Source organism: Tympanuchus pallidicinctus, unplaced genomic scaffold (genome assembly GCF_026119805.1).
Source record: "Tympanuchus pallidicinctus isolate F22 unplaced genomic scaffold, pur_lepc_1.0 scaffold31, whole genome shotgun sequence".
In the NCBI taxonomy this organism is placed as follows: Eukaryota; Metazoa; Chordata; class Aves; order Galliformes; family Phasianidae; genus Tympanuchus; species Tympanuchus pallidicinctus.
This window is the reverse complement of record NW_026294749.1, coordinates 14799788-14809516: the sequence shown is the minus strand read 5'-3', so window position 1 is coordinate 14809516 and position 9729 is coordinate 14799788.

Sequence of the window (9729 nt, the reverse complement as noted above, 5' to 3'; positions counted from 1 at the left end):
TCCTCTCCTCTCCTCTCCTCTCCTCTCCTCTCCTCTCCTCTCCTCTCCTCTCCTCTTTTCTGTATTTCTCCTTACCACCACCACCACCAAAAACCCCTTTTTATTCAAGTCTGACACTGTTCCATGTGGAGGAATCATTGGACTGGAAGGAATCTGAGCACTGTGAGATTCACTCTCCCTGGCCAGCAGCAGCACAAATGCTGCCACTCTCACAACACATCAATATTCAAATTTCTCTTCTCTTGGAAAAGAAACAGGAAGAGGATGACAATCTGTACCTATGCAAATTTTCTGCCACAGACATGAGTTCAACTTAGCCCTCCATCTTTTATCTATTAAATTTTCAGGTACATTTATTTGCATTTGCAGTGTATGACAATTTAAGCAACAATAGGGTAATCTATTTGGAGTACAAACGATCTTACACCTTGCATTTAGATTCTGTGACTAATGAAAACTGGAGCCAAGATCTACAGGAGCAATTGTAAAGAAATAGGCCAGATAACTAAGCAACAAGTGAAATTCATTGTAAGTAAAACTGAAGTAAGGCAAAGGGAGACAGCCTGTCTTGGCATGAATTATAAAGGACCAAACGCTAAGTATGACTGCTGGGAGATGTGGTCTTGGCTTACTTTAGGTAATTCCATGAAAATATCCACTCTGTGCTCTATTATGTCAGAAACGTAGTTGAATTATTCTGAATAATTGGTAGCGTAATAAGGATAAAAACATCTTTAGGTAACTTAACGAACTCAAGATGGATCCCATCCCTTTTGAATACAATGCCTGGACTTCTGATCTCCACTCCAGAAAGACATAATAGAACTGGAAATACTACCAATTTAAAAAAAAAAAAAAAAAACACCAAAAAACTGGAACAAATAAAGGCCAAAGAATTATAATACTACGGAATGGTAGGGTTTGAAAGGGACTTCTGGAGCCCATCTGCTCCAAGCTCCCTGATAAAGCAAGTTCCCTACAGTATGTCTTCACAAGCAGTTAATAGAGGACTTTTCAGCTTGCAAAATACATGGTTTAAATGCAATATTATAGAACTCTATTTAAAATACAAATAATTTAGAAAAGATCAATAGGAAATTATGGTTCACTGTATTTTCCAACATCAGAACTGTGGTATGTCAAATAAAACAAGACAATGGTAGCTATGAAACAACTAGAAAGTGACAGCTTTGGAATAAATAAGAAGAGGTGGCTCCTCATCCTGAACGCAATTAAATTGGGGAATTTCTTGAAGGAGAAGGATGTCATAGAGGATGTTTTCTCCCAGAAATACCAGCTTCATCCCAAATAGATGATGACCCCTCCCCCACTCTCCCAAAATATGATACTGTCTCCTGGGACTACCAGTTTTCTTAGAAATACCTCAGGCCTTCTCCAAACAATACGACAATACAGCAATCCTCAAGGTGACATTTTCTCCCCAAAAGATGACATTTTCTCCCAGAAATGCCAGTTTCCCCCTCCCCCCCCCCCCCGCAGGTACGGCATTTTCTTCCAAAAATAAGACCTTCTCTCCCCAAAATAATGGCTTGCTCCAATAAAATGACATTATCTCCCAGAAACACCAGTTTTTGCCCAAACATAGAACAGTTTCGACCACAAGTATCACATTTCAATCTGAAAGAGAACACTTTCTTCCAAACATACGGTATTTCCTCCCAGAAATCCCACCCTTCACCCAAATACATGGCATTTTCTCCTACAAGTACTACTTTTCCATCAAAAATAGGACACTTTCTCCCCAAACAAGGATCTTTTCTCCCTGAAATACCAGTCTTCTCCCCAAAGAGATGATGTTTTCTACCAGAAATACAGGTTTTCTTAGGTATACTTCATGTTTCATCCACAAAATACTACATGACAGTAGCAAATGTGACATTTTCCAACAAAAACATGATATTTCCTCCCAGAAATACCAGCTTTCTCGCAAATATGTGATCTTTTCTGCCTAAAGAAGACAGTTTCTCCCGGAAACACAGTTCTCTCACAGACATAGGAACTTTCCCCCCCAAGATAAGACATTTTCTCCCAGAAATACCAGTTCTCTTAGGAACGCCTCCCATTTTCTACCAAAAATACGACTTCACACTCCTCAATAGGACACTTATTCCCAGAAATAGGGCATTTTATCACAGAAATACCAGTTTCTCCCCCCAAAGTACGACGACATTTTCTCTCAGAAACAAGACATTTTCTCCCAGGAATACCAGTATCCTTAGAAATTCCTCACATTTCATCCCAAGAGCACTACTTTACACTCCTCAATATCATGTTCACTCCCATCAAAATGACATTTGATCACAGATATTCCAGTTTTCTAACAAAGATGGGACATATTCCCCCGGAAGTACCAGCTTTCTCACAAATAGATGTCATTTTCCAACAAAGCATGCTGTCTTCTCCCAGAAATTGCAGTTTTCTGAGAAATACCTTCCATTTTCTCTCAAAAGGACTACTTTACACTCCTCAAGAGGACATTTTCTCCCATATAGACCCTATTTTCTCCCCAAAGGACCGGTTTGCACTCCAAAAAGAAGACAGTTGCTCTCAAATAGAAGACATTCCTTCCCAGAATTTCCCCCTTTGCTCCAACAAGTAGGTCATTTTCTCACAGAAATACCACATTTCAGTTGCAAAGCTGACCTTTTCTTCCAAAAATAGGATATTTTCTCCCAGAAAATATTCTCCCATTTTCTTACAACTACCACAGGTTTTCTCCCCAAAATATCAGAGGACAAGACCACATTTTGCACTTGCAACCAAGAATAGGACATTTTCTCACAGAAATACTACTCTTCTCCCACATATAGGAGATTGTCTCCCAACTGGATGGCGTTTTTGGTAAGAAATACCACTTTTCTGCCCTGAATAGAACATTCTCTCCCAGAAAAATAGAGTGCTCTTAGAAATACCTCCCATTTCCTCCCAAACAGATTGCATTACACTCCTCATCATGACACTCACTCCCAGACTTTTGGCATTTGATCACAGAAATACCATTTGTACCCTCAATATATGGCATTTTCCCTCATGAAACACCACTTTTCTCACAAATGCGTGGCACTTTCTTTCATTGGTGTCTTGCACAGTGCCTGGCCCCCCCCCCACAATTTCTTGCCCAGAGCTGTAAGTGACATCTCTGCACTGATGGAGTCACACTGTGGTTCAGAGCTCTTCAGGATTTTCTCAAATATTGTTTTGGATGATCACACACAGCACAGGAGGCTCCATGCCGTCCATGCCCTTAATGCCTGCCCTGCCCCACTCTACTGGGGTTGCACATTCACCCTAGCCTTCCTTTTACTGCATATGTATTTGCACAAGCCCCTCCTGTCTTTGATATTCTGCCTGGGCAGATTCCGCTGTGTTTGTGCTGTAGTCTTTCTTAAATGCACCTCGGCAGGTACACATAGCAGGACAATATCCAACAGCTGCAATTATAAATTAGGTCTCAGATTGTTTCAAGCCAGGTAAAGAAAAACCAAGTGCTATTGCCTTGGTGATTAGACAATTGCTGTCAACAGCTAAAGAAGCTCAAATAAGTCTCCAGGCAGGCCTAAGCAAGCTCAGAGCCATGTGTTGCTGGCATATTAGAAAGTTGTAGCCTGAGACAAGAAACTGCAACGCCTTTTTTACTGGCTTTTATAGCCACCATGAGTCCCACTCTGGTGGAATTCACTACAAAAGACAAAGATGAAATTTTGCTGAATTTCCTGGGTTGAAACTAACCAATAGCATAGCACAGGTTTTTTTTTTATCGCAGTAGAGACGAGATGAAATGGTGTGGTCATTTGCCATCACCCCTGTTCGAGGCCATGCAGAAGGCAAGTATCTTGTAACCTATGTGACACTAATGAGAGGCGTAATGGCAATTTGTAGTCCAGTGTCCTTTTAAATTTGGACAAAAATTCATAACTGATGAGCATTATGTTTTATCAAAATAATTCTGGAATACCAAAATTTTATATTTATTCATGCGTTGTACAAGAGCTGCACTGAAATTAATGCCTCCTGTTCTATTATGTTTGCTCATGGTTTCAGAAGTGGGTGTTTCTGATTCGGCAGTAGAAGTGGAACCTTTCTGTTCCTATTTCATTACGCTTTGTGGCCATCTTGACGGCAGCAGAGGTGCAAGTGGTGCGTGATGTGGTTTGGATTTGAATTCCAGAGCAGGGAAAAAATGGCATCTATTAGTATTCCTCAACACTTGCTGAACGTTTATGGAGACCAAACAGTGGATGTGAGCACACGGAGTGTATTTCAACAGTGGCAACAGCAATGTGAAAAGCAAGCCACCTTCTGGATGGCCATGCACAGCTGTCACACCGTGAAATAAAGAGTGTCTCAAGCAGCTCGTCTGCATAAATTGGCTGATGACAGTGATTATGTTGAAAAAAAAAAGGCTTTGTAGCTGAGAACTTTCTCTATCAAACTCTGTTATTGTGCCCTTTGTATCAGTTTTCGTTCCGTGGAAATAAATAAATAAATAGGAACCATTACTTTTAGATGATCCATGTATCTGATTCCAGGTTTCTAGTTTAATCACAGTGCAGTTTTATGCCATACTGATTTCTTTGCTAGCAGTTTATGATGATGCTTTTCACAGAATTCATAGAGGGGCCTGAATAATTCACAACCAAGTATACAAAGACACAAAGATAGTACATATCAGAGAGTTCAAAGATCATGCAAGAGGACTAAGGAGGTGATTGTCTGCCTGGTGAGGCCACAACATGAGCTCTGCGTCCAGTTTTGGGCCACTCACTCCAAGGAAGACCTTGAGGCCATGGAATGTGTCCGGAGAGGGGCAACGAAGGTGGAGAATGGTCTGGAATCCAATTCTTTTGGGGAGTGGCTTAGGGAGCTAGGATTGTTGAGTCTGGAGAAGATAAGGCTCCAAGGGAGACCTTATCACTCTCTGCAACTCCCTGAAACATGTTTGAGGTGTGGTGAAGGTCAGCTTCTTCTCCCAGGGAACGGTGATACAACAGCGATAGGAAAGGAGGTGATGGCTCTTGGGTGTTTCTAGTAGAAATATCTTCAGGCTGACTCTGATTTCATTTGTTTTCTTTTTCTTCTGTACATCATCTGCCCATGTGGCCTGCATTTTATTTAATCTTGCCACCTATCCGTCTGATGGAGGTCTCTTTTTCTACCACCGATAGATACACCTCTCTGCCATTTATCTTGGATGAGACGCAAACTCATACCTACCAGTTTCGATAATGTTACCTAGTCCTTGGCTGTCTTTTATGCCATTGTGAAATAGCTTATTCTTTTTGAAAACCTCAAAGCCATTGCCTTCACCAAATCTCTTTCAGAAACTAGAAAACTGTTTTTGGTTCCCTAAACCTTGGTTAAGACTCCTAGAGCATTTGGCGGTGGAACATCCATCATGATTGTGTTTCTGTTTCAACGTGGTTTATCTGTAGTTATGAGTTATGTAGTTATGCACCTGAAGTGCATAGGAAAAAAACATGGGAAAGGTAAAGGAAAGCAAGAGTAGGGAACTTGTTTTCCTTTATATCCTCCTGATCACACTCATTTCGCAGGTCTATTGTCTCTGTAACCTTGAGATCGCTACTCTTCATGGCTTTGGGGAGTTTTTTTAAAAAAATAGTTTTGAATCATCACTTCATAATGAAAATGGAGTTTTAAAGAACGCCTTTAATAGCATTACTGAAACTTCAGCCAGAAGGGGTATCCTCAAGGCTAAATTGAAGATTCTGAATACCTGATGAGTATGTTACACTTCACCTTATCACGCTATGCTCCGACATGCCAAGCAGCAGCAGATGAAATATGAATCCTTTCTTCTGTTTTTTTTTCCCTCTGAAACCAGAGTTACTGTTAGGAAGAAAGGAGTATGTTGAAATAATTGTTCTGAAATGTTTTCAATTTAAGCATAAGAATTGTCCTCAAATTTCTGGATGTTGCCAAGGAGAGGAAACTGTTTTCTTTCCTAGCGTTCTTTCCCCTTTTCCATTTTGATTTTTAAACCTGAAATACTTTTGTATACCTTCCATTCCAATTTCACTAAAATTCAGTCTACTAAATACGACTTGTGCAATATCCTGAGTATGAAAAGAAATAAAACGATGTAAAATATATGCCTTCAGAACCTTCTTTTCTCTGACAGACTACACCTTTCTTTCCCAAGTTAATTTGAAAGCTATTGTATATCAGGTACACGAAACCGCTTACTGCTTTGATTTCTTTAATAGAAAAAGGAATCTTTAAAAGACACCCATTCATCCGTGGTAAAGGCAGTAGAGGTTGGAAAAGAATGAAAAGGAAGTTATAGCAAAATAAATCTAAAACAATGAAACAAACGGAAAAGATAATAGCCATGGAAGAGAACAGGGCACTCGAAGAAATAATCATTCTCCCTGAGCAAAGTTGACGGTGGGCTATAATCTTCTACAATGAAAAGATGCGCTCAACTCTTCTAACGAAAGATAAAGAAAAATAACATGCAGCAAAAATAATAATTAGATGTCTCAGAAACATAGCCTACAAGCAAAGTCTGGAAATTACAGGCATGGGAATGCTAAAGGGTTGTAGGTGAGCAGTCATCAAATAAGTAGTAGGATGTCAAAAGCAAGAAAAAATATCTTACCATGAGCTGAACTTAGAACAGCCGTAGTGACTGACAATGCTAAAAGGTTAAAAAAGCGGAAACAGAGCACTCAGTGTTTCTTAGTGGTTGCTGAGTTTCTCTTTTTACGTATCTATTCATTGCACATAATAACCAGCACAACTGGAGTGGTTTTAAACTAGGAAATTGAAGCAAAACTGTCTGATCTCAGGTTTTAGCATACTGTGTATTCTATTTAGAAAAGTCTGATGAGCAGATTAACATCTGTTTAATACATGCAAAATGCAGTTTTACTCAACACATAGTAAAAGAAAAGCTCAACATTCCTACCTAAGATGAAGATAGGATATTATGGAACTGTGTATGGACAGTATTCTTATGGTGAAATTTCTCTAGTATAGACTTAGGTTTTACTTCTGCGTCCCATTACTCTGCTTACCATAAAGAAACACTGTTCAGATAAGGAGCAGCCATAATCTTCTGACTACTTTAGAATATTCAGAATTTTTTAATCAACAGACAGTAACTCACTTCATCTTTGACAGGATACACCGGCAGTAGGCTCACAGAAGAATGAGACTCGGTGAGCACATTAGATTTGAAGACATTTGTTTATTCTGAAAACCACATTGGCTTTTGCTCAGAAAGTGCACGCGGCACGCTGAATTCGCCATTCTCGGCATCGGAACCGCGTACAGAGTAAATTTCCTAATTAAAACTGAAAAAGACACATTCTGTATTGCAATGAAGAGAGTATTGTAATGAAGGAAAAAAAAAGAAAGTATAGTAATGAAGGAGAAAACCTGAAGTATTTCTAATGAAAGTGATAAATCTGAGCACACCGCAGCTGAGCGCTGGAAGCGGCAACCGGGGAGAAGCGCGGTTTCTCGGGCAGCGAGTGCAAACGCTCCGGAGCGATTCAGAGCGAATGCCGGTTTCCAGCCGTGAGAGCGAAGTCGTGCCGTTCCGATGCCTGGAAGCGGCGAATTCAGCGTGCCGCGGTCCGTCCGAAGGGGGGTTTTCTCTGCGCAGTGCTGGAAGGATCTCTCTAGCCTTTTTCGAATGTGCTCCCTGGGAGCACTACATCTGTCGCTCCACGAACGTCCAGCTGCCTCTTTAGGTACAGTTCTCCTTGCCACTCTTCGTCACGGAACGCAGAAGTGGAGCCACGGAGAAGCACACTGCAACGAACTGTCGCTCGAAGGAGAGGCACGGACACCGCAATCCGAGCCAGGCGCAGTGCGTCCTGCATATACGTACTCCGGGCGAAGTCAAAAGCGCTCCTTTCCGATGCGCGGAGAAGAGCCGGCGACTCGGCGCAAAGCATCGGCCGGCAGTCGCTCTTTCGCTGCGAGCGAACAAGACGAGACCGCGGCTGAGCGCTGGAAGCGGCAACCGGGGAGAAGCGCGGTTTCTCGGGCAGCGAGTGCAAACGCTCCGGAGCGATTCAGAGCGAATGCCGGTTTCCAGCCGTGAGAGCGAAGTCGTGCCGTTCCGATGCCGGGAAGCGGCGAATTCAGCGTGCCGCGGTCCGTCCGAAGGGGGGTTTTCTCTGCGCAGTGCTGGAAGGATATCTCTAGCCTTTTTCGAATGTGCTCCCTGGGAGCACTACATCTGCAACCGGGGAGAAGCGCGGTTTCTCGGGCAGCGAGTGCAAACGCTCCGGAGCGATTCAGAGCGAATGCCGGTTTCCAGCCGTGAGAGCGAAGTCGTGCCGTTCCGATGCCGGGAAGCGGCGAATTCAGCGTCCCGAGGTCCGTCCGAAGGGGGGTTTTCTCTGCGCAGAGCTGGAAGGATCTCTCTAGCCTTTTTCGAATGTGCTCCCTGGGAGCACTACATCTGTCGCTCCACGAACGTCCAGCTGCCTCTTTAGGTGCAGTTCTCCCTGCCACTCTTCGTCACGGAACGCAGAAGTGGAGCCACGGAGAAGCACACTGCAACGAACTGTCGTTTAAAGGACAGGCACGGACACCGCATTCCGAGCCAGGCGAAGGGCGTCCTGCATATGCGTACTCCGGGCGAAGTCAAAAGCGCTCCTTTCCGATGCGCGGAGAAGAGCCGGCGACTCGGCGCAAAGCATCGGCCGGCAGTCGCTCTTTCGCTGCTAGCGAACAAGACGAGACCGCGGCTGAGCGCTGGAAGCGGCAACCGGGGAGAAGCGCGGTTTCTCGGGCAGCGAGTGCAAACGCTCCGGAGCGATTCAGAGCGAATGCCGGTTTCCAGCCGTGAGAGCGAAGTCGTGCCGTTCCGATGCCGGGAAGCGGCGAATTCAGCGTGCCGCGGTCCGTCCGAAGGGGGGTTTTCTCTGCGCAGTGCTGGAAGGATCTCTCTCGCCTTTTTCGAATGTGCTCCCTGGGAGCACTACATCTGTCGCTCCACGAACGTCCAGCTGCCTCTTTAGGTACAGTTCTCCCTGCCACTCTTCGTCACGGAACGCAGAAGTGGAGCCACGGAGAAGCACACTGCAACGAACTGTCGTTTAAAGGACAGGCACGGACACCGCATTCCGAGCCAGGCGAAGGGCGTCCTGCATATACGTACTCCGGGCGAAGTCTAAAGCGCTCCTTTCCGATGCGCGGAGAAGAGCCCGCGACTCGGTGAAAAGCATGCGCCGGCAGTCGCTCTTTCGCTGCGAGCGAACAACATCGAGACCGCGGCTAAGCGCTGGAATCGGCACCCGGGGAGAAGCGCGGTTTCTCGGGCAGCGAGTGCAAACGCTCCGGAGCTATTCAGAGCGAATGCCGGTTTCCAGCCGTGAGAGCGAAGTCGTGCCGTTCCGATGCCGGGAAGCGGCGAATTCAGCGTGCCGCGGTCCGTCCGAAGGGGGGTTTTCTCTGCGCAGTGCTGGAAGGATATCTCTAGCCTTTTTCGAATGTGCTCCCTGGGAGCACTACATCTGCAACCGGGGAGAAGCGCGGTTTCTCGGGCAGCGAGTGCAAACGCTCCGGAGCGATTCAGAGCGAATGCCGGTTTCCAGCCGTGAGAGCGAAGTCGTGCCGTTCCGATGCCGGGAAGCGGCGAATTCAGCGTCCCGAGGTCCGTCCGAAGGGGGGTTTTCTCTGCGCAGAGCTGGAAGGATCTCTCTAGCCTTTTTCGAATGTGCTCCCTGG